The sequence below is a fragment of the Phasianus colchicus genome, chromosome 32, assembly GCF_987193195.1.
Source record: "Phasianus colchicus chromosome 32, bPhaCol1.hap1.1, whole genome shotgun sequence".
In the NCBI taxonomy this organism is placed as follows: domain Eukaryota; kingdom Metazoa; phylum Chordata; class Aves; order Galliformes; family Phasianidae; genus Phasianus; species Phasianus colchicus.
The window spans coordinates 504,777-517,583 of NC_143467.1; positions in this window are offsets into that span (position 1 = coordinate 504,777).

Sequence of the window (12,807 nt, forward strand, 5' to 3'; positions counted from 1 at the left end):
AAAGCGACTTCAGCCGGATGCTTCTCTCGGACGAGCGGCTTCTTCTGCGCACATCCCAGAGGACCGATTCTGTCTTCTCCTTGTGTCCATGCATTCTGCACTACGCTTCTCTCTCATTCTTATGCCTTTCCTTTTATTCCAAGCGACATTTCGTTTCTGTGTGTTTATCCGATGCTACACTTCAGCATTCTGTGACGAACAGAGTAGAAGGGAAAAGCCCCTATAATAAGGCAGCTAGTTGCGAGTCGCTAAGAATAGCGACTCGACAATATGTTGTGAATAAGGTCGGTAGTTGCGAGATATCCTTTCTCGGATGCCGAGAAAGGGCGACTTCAGCCGGATGCTTCTCTCGGACGAGCGGCTTCTTCTGCGCACATCGCAAAGGAGCGGTTCTGAGTTCTCCTTGTGTCCATGCATTCTGCACTACGCTTCTCTCTCATTCTTAACCCTTGATTCCTAGCGACATTTCGTTTTTCCCTGATTTTCCGATGCTACACATCAGCATTCTGTGACGAACAGAGTAGAAGGGAAAAGCCTCTCTAATAAGGCAGCTAGAAGTTCCAGGAGCGACACACGTTGTGCTTTCAGAGAGGACGTTACAGAAAGTGGAGAGGTGTGGATTCTTTCCTCCGGAGAAACAGGAGACACTTACTCCCCGATTTGGGGCATTTTCTCCCAGAAATACCACTTCTCTCCCAAAGGGATGGCCTTTTCCCTCTCTAGCATCTGTTTCCTCACCAATACCTGGCATTTTCTCCCAGAAACACCAGCTTTCTCACAGATACATCACCCTCCCCCCCCCACATCAGACCTCTTCTCCCAGAAATACCAGGACTCTGCTGAATATTTCCCATTTCCTCCGGAACATACAGCATTACACTCCGCAAGAGGACAGTTTCTTTCAGAAATGTGGCATTTTATCACAGATACACCATTTGTATGCCCAGTAGAGCTCCTTTTCTCCCAGAAATAGCGCTGCTCTTAGGAAGAGCTCCCATTTTCTAACCGAAATGCTGCTTTACACTCCTCAAGATCACACTTACCCCCATCAAGATGGCAGTGTCACAGAAATACCAGCTTCTGCCCCCAAAATGGGACTTTGGCTCTCCAAAACAAGACATTTTCTCCCAGAAATACCAGGACTCTTAGAAATACCTCACGTTTCATCTCAAGAATACTGCTGTCCACTCCTCAAGATCACACTGACTCCCATCACAATGGCCTTTTCTCCCACATACACCAGCTTTCTCCCAAATACACGACATTTTCTCCCACATACACCCGTTTTCTCCCAAAGATGGGACATATTCTCCCAGAAGTGCCAGCTTATTCTTTAAAAAAACGGCCTTTTTTTCCCAAAATACCAGCTTTCTCACAAACACCTGTCATTTTCCAACCAAGTCTGCTACTATCTCCCAGAAACAGCCGGTTTCCGAGAAATACCTGACGTTTGCTCTCCCAAATACTGCTTGACACTCCTCCAGAGGACATTGTCTCCCCTATGTACCACGTTTTCTCCCCAAGAGACCACTTGGCACACCAAAAAGACCACCGTTGCTCTCCAGTACGAGATATTCTTTCCCACCGGTTCCCACTTTTCTCCCCCAGCTATGTCATTTCCTCCCAGAAATGCCACTTTTCCCTTGGAAATTTCACCTTCTCTTCCAAAAAGAGGAGATTTGCTCCCAGAAATACCCCTTCTCTTACAACTGCCACACGCTTTCTCCCCAAAAAGCCTCCATGACAATGCCAAATGGGACACTTGCAGCCAAGAAGAGGACACCTTCTCTCAGAAAGACCACTTTTCTCCCCAAGAGAGGAGATTTTCTCCCAATGGGATGACATTTGCTGTAAGAAAGACCTGTTTTCTTCCCTCAAGAGGACATTGTCTTTCCCACTGAGGACATTTTCTCCCAGAAGTGCCGCTACTCTTTGAAACACCTCCATTTCCTCCCAAATCTACTCCATGACACGCCTCAGGAGGACACTTACTCCCCGATTTGGGGCATTTTCTCCCAGAAATACCACTTCTCTCCCAAAGGGATGGCCTTTTCCCTCTCTAGCATCTGTTTCCTTACCAATACCTGGCATTTTCTCCCAGAAACACCAGCTTTCTCACACATACATCACCTTCCCAACCCCACATCAGATGTTCCCTCCCAGAAATATCTCATTTGATCACAGATGTACTCTTTCCAGGGAATACCAGGTTTCATAAAAATACCTCATAATTTCTCCATGAAGTTCGTTAGCAAGATGACACTTTCACCCTAAATAGGAGATTTTCTCTCAGAAATGCATGCTTCCCCCTCACAGAACGGCATCTTCTCCCCAAATTAGGACATTATCTCCCCGAAATACCACATTTCTCCAATCCAATGACATTATCTCTACGGAGAGTTTGCAGTTGCTGCACGTTACATGGCTTTTCTACCCGAATACCACTTCCAGACTTCAACAGCGGTCTTGTCTTTCTCTCTCGGATGCCGAGAAAGGGCGACTTCAGCCGGATGCTTTTCTCGGACGAGCGGCTTCTTCTGCGCACATCGCAAAGGAGCGGTTCTGACTTCTCCTTCTGTCCATGCATTCTGCACTACGCTTCTCTCTCATTCTTAACCCTTGATTCCGACCGACATTTCGTTTTTCTCTGTTTTTCCGATGCTAAACTTCAGCATTCTGTGACGAACAGAGTAGAAGGGAAAAGCCCCTCTAAAAAGGCAGCTAGAAGTTCCAGGAGAGACACACATTCTGCTTTCAGGTAGGACGTTACAGAAAGTGGAGAGGTGTGGATTCTTTCCTCCGGAGAAAAAAAAACCTGTTTTCAGGCAATGCATGCTGCTGAATTCGCACGTTCTCGGCATCGCAATTTCGCTAATTCGCTCTCGTGGGTGGACAGCGCCACCCTCTGTTAACCGCTACGGAGAGTTTGCACTTGCTGCCCGTTAAATCGCGGTTCTCCCCGAATGCCGCTTTCAGCCTTCAGCAGCGGTCTCGTCTCTCTCGCATGCCGAGAAAGAGCGACTTCAGCCGGATGCTTCTCTCGGACGAGCGGCTTCTGCGCACATCGCAAAGGAGCGGTTCTGACTTCTCCTTGTGTCCATGCATTCTGCACTACGCTTCTCTCTCATTCTTAACCCTTGATTCCTAGCGACATTTCGTTTTTCCCTGATTTTCCGATGCTACACATCAGCATTCTGTGACGAACAGAGTAGAAGGGAAAAGCCTCTCTAATAAGGCAGCTAGAAGTTCCAGGAGCGACACACGTTGTGCTTTCAGAGAGGACGTTACAGAAAGTGGAGAGGTGTGGATTCTTTCCTCCGGAGAAACAGGAGACACTTACTCCCCGATTTGGGGCATTTTCTCCCAGAAATACCACTTCTCTCCCAAAGGGATGGCCTTTTCCCTCTCTAGCATCTGTTTCCTCACCAATACCTGGCATTTTCTCCCAGAAACACCAGCTTTCTCACAGATACATCACCCTCCCCCCCCCACATCAGACCTCTTCTCCCAGAAATACCAGGACTCTGCTGAATATTTCCCATTTCCTCCGGAACATACAGCATTACACTCCGCAAGAGGACAGTTTCTTTCAGAAATGTGGCATTTTATCACAGATACACCATTTGTATGCCCAGTAGAGCTCCTTTTCTCCCAGAAATAGCGCTGCTCTTAGGAAGAGCTCCCATTTTCTAACCGAAATGCTGCTTTACACTCCTCAAGATCACACTTACCCCCATCAAGATGGCAGTGTCACAGAAATACCAGCTTCTGCCCCCAAAATGGGACTTTGGCTCTCCAAAACAAGACATTTTCTCCCAGAAATACCAGGACTCTTAGAAATACCTCACGTTTCATCTCAAGAATACTGCTGTCCACTCCTCAAGATCACACTGACTCCCATCACAATGGCCTTTTCTCCCACATACACCAGCTTTCTCCCAAATACACGACATTTTCTCCCACATACACCCGTTTTCTCCCAAAGATGGGACATATTCTCCCAGAAGTGCCAGCTTATTCTTTAAAAAAACGGCCTTTTTTTCCCAAAATACCAGCTTTCTCACAAACACCTGTCATTTTCCAACCAAGTCTGCTACTATCTCCCAGAAACAGCCGGTTTCCGAGAAATACCTGACGTTTGCTCTCCCAAATACTGCTTGACACTCCTCCAGAGGACATTGTCTCATCTATGTACCACGTTTTCTCCCCAAGAGACCACTTGGCACACCAAAAAGACCACCGTTGCTCTCCAGTACAAGATATTCTTTCCCACCGGTTCCCACTTTTCTCCCCCAGCTATGTCATTTCCTCCCAGAAATGCCACTTTTCCCTTGGAAATTTCACCTTCTCTTCCAAAAAGAGGAGATTTGCTCCCAGAAATACCCCTTCTCTTACAACTGCCACACGCTTTCTCCCCAAAAAGCCTCCATGACAATGCCAAATGGGACACTTGCAGCCAAGAAGAGGACACCTTCTCTCAGAAAGACCACTTTTCTCCCCAAGAGAGGAGATTTTCTCCCAATGGGATGACATTTGCTGTAAGAAAGACCTGTTTTCTTCCCTCAAGAGGACATTGTCTTTCCCACTGAGGACATTTTCTCCCAGAAGTGCCGCTACTCTTTGAAACACCTCCATTTCCTCCCAAATCTACTCCATGACACGCCTCAGGAGGACACTTACTCCCCGATTTGGGGCATTTTCTCCCAGAAATACCACTTCTCTCCCAAAGGGATGGCCTTTTCCCTCTCTAGCATCTGTTTCCTTACCAATACCTGGCATTTTCTCCCAGAAACACCAGCTTTCTCACACATACATCACCTTCCCAACCCCACATCAGATGTTCCCTCCCAGAAATATCTCATTTGATCACAGATGTACTCTTTCCAGGGAATACCAGGTTTCATAAAAATACCTCATAATTTCTCCATGAAGTTCGTTAGCAAGATGACACTTTCACCCTAAATAGGAGATTTTCTCTCAGAAATGCATGCTTCCCCCTCACAGAACGGCATCTTCTCCCCAAATTAGGACATTATCTCCCCGAAATACCACATTTCTCCAATCCAATGACATTATCTCTACGGAGAGTTTGCAGTTGCTGCACGTTACATCGCTTTTCTACCCGAATACCACTTCCAGACTTCAACAGCGGTCTTGTCTTTCTCTCTCGGATGCCGAGAAAGGGCGACTTCAGCCGGATGCTTCTCTCGGACGAGCGGCTTCTTCTGCGCACATCGCAAAAGAGCGGTTCTGACTTCTCCTTGTGTCCATGCATTCTGCACTACGCTTCTCTCTCATTCTTAACCCTTGATTCCGACCGACATTTCGTTTTTCTCTGTTTTTCCGATGCTAAACTTCAGCATTCTGTGACGAACAGAGTAGAAGGGAAAAGCCCCTCTAAAAAGGCAGCTAGAAGTTCCAGGAGAGACACACATTCTGCTTTCAGGTAGGACGTTACAGAAAGTGGAGAGGTGTGGATTCTTTCCTCCGGAGAAAAAAAAACCTGTTTTCAGGCAATGCATGCTGCTGAATTCGCACGTTCTCGGCATCGCAATTTCGCTAATTCGCTCTCGTGGGTGGACAGCGCCACCCTCTGTTAACCGCTACGGAGAGTTTGCACTTGCTGCCCGTTAAATCGCGGTTCTCCCCGAATGCCGCTTTCAGCCTTCAGCAGCGGTCTCGTCTCTCTCGCATGCCGAGAAAGAGCGACTTCAGCCGGATGCTTCTCTCGGACGAGCGGCTTCTTCTGCGCACATCGCAAAGGAGCGGTTCTGTCTTCTCCTTGTGTCCATGCATTCTGCACTACGCTTCTCTCTCATTCTTAACCCTTGATTCCGACCGACATTTCGTTTCTGTGTGTTTATCCGATGCTACACTTCAGCATTCTGTGACGAACAGAGTAGAAGTGGAAAGCCACTCTAATAAGGCAGCTAGAAGTTCCAGGAGCGACACACGTTGTGCTTTCAGAGAGGACGTTACAGAAAGTCGAGAGATGTGGATTCTTTCCTGCGGAGAAAAAAAAACCTGTTTTCAGGCAATGCAGTATGCAGAATTCACACGTTCTCGGCATCAGTGTTCCGTTATTTCGCTGACGCACGTCTAAAGCGGCACTCGCGGTGAACCGCTACGGAGAGTTTGCAGTTGCTGGCCGAGAAATCGCGGTTCTCCCCGAATGCCGCTTTCAGCCTTCAGCAGCGGTCTCGTCTCTCTCGCATGCCGAGAAAGAGCGACTTCAGCCGGATGCTTCTCTCGGACGAGCGGCTTCTTCTGCGCACATCCCAGAGGACCGATTCTGTCTTCTCCTTGTGTCCATGCATTCTGCACTACGCTTCTCTCTCATTCTTATGCCTTTCCTTTTATTCCAAGCGACATTTCGTTTCTGTGTGTTTATCCGATGCTACACTTCAGCATTCTGTGACGAACAGAGTAGAAGGGAAAAGCCCCTATAAGAAGGCAGCTAGTTGCGAGTCGCTAAGAATAGCGACTCGACAATATGTTGTGAATAAGGTCGGTAGTTGCGAGATATCCTTTCTCGGATGCCGAGAAAGGGCGACTTCAGCCGGATGCTTCTCTCGGACGAGCGGCTTCTTCTGCGCACATCGCAAAGGAGCGGTTCTGACTTCTCCTTGTGTCCATGCATTCTGCACTACGCTTCTCTCTCATTCTTAACCCTTGATTCCTAGCGACATTTCGTTTTTCCCTGATTTTCCGATGCTACACATCAGCATTCTGTGACGAACAGAGTAGAAGGGAAAAGCCTCTCTAATAAGGCAGCTAGAAGTTCCAGGAGCGACACACGTTGTGCTTTCAGAGAGGACGTTACAGAAAGTGGAGAGGTGTGGATTCTTTCCTCCGGAGAAACAGGAGACACTTACTCCCCGATTTGGGGCATTTTCTCCCAGAAATACCACTTCTCTCCCAAAGGGATGGCCTTTTCCCTCTCTAGCATCTGTTTCCTCACCAATACCTGGCATTTTCTCCCAGAAACACCAGCTTTCTCACAGATACATCACCCTCCCCCCCCCACATCAGACCTCTTCTCCCAGAAATACCAGGACTCTGCTGAATATTTCCCATTTCCTCCGGAACATACAGCATTACACTCCGCAAGAGGACAGTTTCTTTCAGAAATGTGGCATTTTATCACAGATACACCATTTGTATGCCCAGTAGAGCTCCTTTTCTCCCAGAAATAGCGCTGCTCTTAGGAAGAGCTCCCATTTTCTAACCGAAATGCTGCTTTACACTCCTCAAGATCACACTTACCCCCATCAAGATGGCAGTGTCACAGAAATACCAGCTTCTGCCCCCAAAATGGGACTTTGGCTCTCCAAAACAAGACATTTTCTCCCAGAAATACCAGGACTCTTAGAAATACCTCACGTTTCATCTCAAGAATACTGCTGTCCACTCCTCAAGATCACACTGACTCCCATCACAATGGCCTTTTCTCCCACATACACCAGCTTTCTCCCAAATACACGACATTTTCTCCCACATACACCCGTTTTCTCCCAAAGATGGGACATATTCTCCCAGAAGTGCCAGCTTATTCTTTAAAAAAACGGCCTTTTTTTCCCAAAATACCAGCTTTCTCACAAACACCTGTCATTTTCCAACCAAGTCTGCTACTATCTCCCAGAAACAGCCGGTTTCCGAGAAATACCTGACGTTTGCTCTCCCAAATACTGCTTGACACTCCTCCAGAGGACATTGTCTCCCCTATGTACCACGTTTTCTCCCCAAGAGACCACTTGGCACACCAAAAAGACCACCGTTGCTCTCCAGTACGAGATATTCTTTCCCACCGGTTCCCACTTTTCTCCCCCAGCTATGTCATTTCCTCCCAGAAATGCCACTTTTCCCTTGGAAATTTCACCTTCTCTTCCAAAAAGAGGAGATTTGCTCCCAGAAATACCCCTTCTCTTACAACTGCCACACGCTTTCTCCCCAAAAAGCCTCCATGACAATGCCAAATGGGACACTTGCAGCCAAGAAGAGGACACCTTCTCTCAGAAAGACCACTTTTCTCCCCAAGAGAGGAGATTTTCTCCCAATGGGATGACATTTGCTGTAAGAAAGACCTGTTTTCTTCCCTCAAGAGGACATTGTCTTTCCCACTGAGGACATTTTCTCCCAGAAGTGCCGCTACTCTTTGAAACACCTCCATTTCCTCCCAAATCTACTCCATGACACGCCTCAGGAGGACACTTACTCCCCGATTTGGGGCATTTTCTCCCAGAAATACCACTTCTCTCCCAAAGGGATGGCCTTTTCCCTCTCTAGCATCTGTTTCCTCACCAATACCTGGCATTTTCTCCCAGAAACACCAGCTTTCTCACACATACATCACCTTCCCAACCCCACATCAGATGTTCCCTCCCAGAAATATCTCATTTGATCACAGATGTACTCTTTCCAGGGAATACCAGGTTTCATAAAAATACCTCATAATTTCTCCATGAAGTTCGTTAGCAAGATGACACTTTCACCCTAAATAGGAGATTTTCTCTCAGAAATGCATGCTTCCCCCTCACAGAACGGCATCTTCTCCCCAAATTAGGACATTATCTCCCCGAAATACCACATTTCTCCAATCCAATGACATTATCTCTACGGAGAGTTTGCAGTTGCTGCACGTTACATCGCTTTTCTACCCGAATACCACTTCCAGACTTCAACAGCGGTCTTGTCTTTCTCTCTCGGATGCCGAGAAAGGGCGACTTCAGCCGGATGCTTCTCTCGGACGAGCGGCTTCTTCTGCGCACATCGCAAAGGAGCGGTTCTGACTTCTCCTTGTGTCCATGCATTCTGCACTACGCTTCTCTCTCATTCTTAACCCTTGATTCCGACCGACATTTCGTTTTTCTCTGTTTTTCCGATGCTAAACTTCAGCATTCTGTGACGAACAGAGTAGAAGGGAAAAGCCCCTCTAAAAAGGCAGCTAGAAGTTCCAGGAGAGACACACATTCTGCTTTCAGGTAGGACGTTACAGAAAGTGGAGAGGTGTGGATTCTTTCCTCCGGAGAAAAAAAAACCTGTTTTCAGGCAATGCATGCTGCTGAATTCGCACGTTCTCGGCATCGCAATTTCGCTAATTCGCTCTCGTGGGTGGACAGCGCCACCCTCTGTTAACCGCTACGGAGAGTTTGCACTTGCTGCCCGTTAAATCGCGGTTCTCCCCGAATGCCGCTTTCAGCCTTCAGCAGCGGTCTCGTCTCTCTCGCATGCCGAGAAAGAGCGACTTCAGCCGGATGCTTCTCTCGGACGAGCGGCTTCTTCTGCGCACATCGCAAAGGAGCGGTTCTGTCTTCTCCTTGTGTCCATGCATTCTGCACTACGCTTCTCTCTCATTCTTATGCCTTTCCTTTTATTCCAAGCGACATTTCGTTTTTCTCTGTTTATCCGATGCTACACTTCAGCATTCTGTGACGAACAGAGTAGAAGTGGAAAGCCACTCTAATAAGGCAGCTAGAAGTTCCAGGAGCGACACATGTTGTGCTTTCAGAGAGGACGTTACAGAAAGTCGAGAGATGTGGATTCTTTCCCGCGGAGAAAAAAACCCCTGTTTTCAGGCAATGCAGTATGCAGAATTCACACGTTCTCGGCATCAATGTTCCGTTATTTCGCTGACGCACGTCTAAAGCGGCACTCGCGGTGAACCGCTACGGAGAGTTTGCAGTTGCTGGCCGAGAAATCGCGGTTCTCCCCGAATGCCGCTTTCAGCCTTCAGCAGCGGTCTCGTCTCTCTCGCATGCCGAGAAAGCGACTTCAGCCGGATGCTTCTCTCGGACGAGCGGCTTCTTCTGCGCACATCCCAGAGGACCGATTCTGTCTTCTCCTTGTGTCCATGCATTCTGCACTACGCTTCTCTCTCATTCTTATGCCTTTCCTTTTATTCCAAGCGACATTTCGTTTCTGTGTGTTTATCCGATGCTACACTTCAGCATTCTGTGACGAACAGAGTAGAAGGGAAAAGCCCCTATAATAAGGCAGCTAGTTGCGAGTCGCTAAGAATAGCGACTCGACAATATGTTGTGAATAAGGTCGGTAGTTGCGAGATATCCTTTCTCGGATGCCGAGAAAGGGCGACTTCAGCCGGATGCTTCTCTCGGACGAGCGGCTTCTTCTGCGCACATCGCAAAGGAGCGGTTCTGACTTCTCCTTGTGTCCATGCATTCTGCACTACGCTTCTCTCTCATTCTTAACCCTTGATTCCTAGCGACATTTCGTTTTTCCCTGATTTTCCGATGCTACACATCAGCATTCTGTGACGAACAGAGTAGAAGGGAAAAGCCTCTCTAATAAGGCAGCTAGAAGTTCCAGGAGCGACACACGTTGTGCTTTCAGAGAGGACGTTACAGAAAGTGGAGAGGTGTGGATTCTTTCCTCCGGAGAAACAGGAGACACTTACTCCCCGATTTGGGGCATTTTCTCCCAGAAATACCACTTCTCTCCCAAAGGGATGGCCTTTTCCCTCTCTAGCATCTGTTTCCTCACCAATACCTGGCATTTTCTCCCAGAAACACCAGCTTTCTCACAGATACATCACCCTCCCCCCCCCACATCAGACCTCTTCTCCCAGAAATACCAGGACTCTGCTGAATATTTCCCATTTCCTCCGGAACATACAGCATTACACTCCGCAAGAGGACAGTTTCTTTCAGAAATGTGGCATTTTATCACAGATACACCATTTGTATGCCCAGTAGAGCTCCTTTTCTCCCAGAAATAGCGCTGCTCTTAGGAAGAGCTCCCATTTTCTAACCGAAATGCTGCTTTACACTCCTCAAGATCACACTTACCCCCATCAAGATGGCAGTGTCACAGAAATACCAGCTTCTGCCCCCAAAATGGGACTTTGGCTCTCCAAAACAAGACATTTTCTCCCAGAAATACCAGGACTCTTAGAAATACCTCACGTTTCATCTCAAGAATACTGCTGTCCACTCCTCAAGATCACACTGACTCCCATCACAATGGCCTTTTCTCCCACATACACCAGCTTTCTCCCAAATACACGACATTTTCTCCCACATACACCCGTTTTCTCCCAAAGATGGGACATATTCTCCCAGAAGTGCCAGCTTATTCTTTAAAAAAACGGCCTTTTTTTCCCAAAATACCAGCTTTCTCACAAACACCTGTCATTTTCCAACCAAGTCTGCTACTATCTCCCAGAAACAGCCGGTTTCCGAGAAATACCTGACGTTTGCTCTCCCAAATACTGCTTGACACTCCTCCAGAGGACATTGTCTCCCCTATGTACCACGTTTTCTCCCCAAGAGACCACTTGGCACACCAAAAAGACCACCGTTGCTCTCCAGTACGAGATATTCTTTCCCACCGGTTCCCACTTTTCTCCCTCAACTACTTCATTTCCTCCCAGAAATGCCACTTTTCCCTTGGAAATTTCACCTTCTCTTCCAAAAAGAGGAGATTTGCTCCCAGAAATACCCCTTCTCTTACAACTGCCACACGCTTTCTCCCCAAAAAGCCTCCATGACAATGCCAAATGGGACACTTGCAGCCAAGAAGAGGACACCTTCTCTCAGAAAGACCACTTTTCTCCCCAAGAGAGGAGATTTTCTCCCAGTTGGATGACATTTGCTGTAAGAAAGACCTGTTTTCTTCCCTCAAGAGGACATTGTCTTTCCCACTGAGGACATTTTCTCCCAGAAGTGCCGCTACTCTTTGAAACACCTCCATTTCCTCCCAAATCTACTCCATGACACGCCTCAGGAGGACACTTACTCCCCGATTTGGGGCATTTTCTCCCAGAAATACCACTTCTCTCCCAAAGGGATGGCCTTTTCCCTCTCTAGCATCTGTTTCCTCACCAATACCTGGCATTTTCTCCCAGAAACACCAGCTTTCTCACACATACATCACCTTCCCAACCCCACATCAGATGTTCCCTCCCAGAAATATCTCATTTGATCACAGATGTACTCTTTCCAGGGAATACCAGGTTTCATAAAAATACCTCATAATTTCTCCATGAAGTTCGTTAGCAAGATGACACTTTCACCCTAAATAGGAGATTTTCTCTCAGAAATGCATGCTTCCCCCTCACAGAACGGCATCTTCTCCCCAAATTAGGACATTATCTCCCCGAAATACCACATTTCTCCAATCCAATGACATTATCTCTACGGAGAGTTTGCAGTTGCTGCACGTTACATCGCTTTTCTACCCGAATACCACTTCCAGACTTCAACAGCGGTCTTGTCTTTCTCTCTCGGATGCCGAGAAAGGGCGACTTCAGCCGGATGCTTCTCTCGGACGAGCGGCTTCTTCTGCGCACATCGCAAAGGAGCGGTTCTGACTTCTCCTTGTGTCCATGCATTCTGCACTACGCTTCTCTCTCATTCTTAACCCTTGATTCCGACCGACATTTCGTTTTTCTCTGTTTTTCCGATGCTAAACTTCAGCATTCTGTGACGAACAGAGTAGAAGGGAAAAGCCCCTCTAAAAAGGCAGCTAGAAGTTCCAGGAGAGACACACATTCTGCTTTCAGGTAGGACGTTACAGAAAGTGGAGAGGTGTGGATTCTTTCCTCCGGAGAAAAAAAAACCTGTTTTCAGGCAATGCATGCTGCTGAATTCGCACGTTCTCGGCATCGCAATTTCGCTAATTCGCTCTCGTGGGTGGACAGCGCCACCCTCTGTTAACCGCTACGGAGAGTTTGCACTTGCTGCCCGTTAAATCGCGGTTCTCCCCGAATGCCGCTTTCAGCCTTCAGCAGCGGTCTCGTCTCTCTCGCATGCCGAGAAAGAGCGACTTCAGCCGGATGCTTCTCTCGGA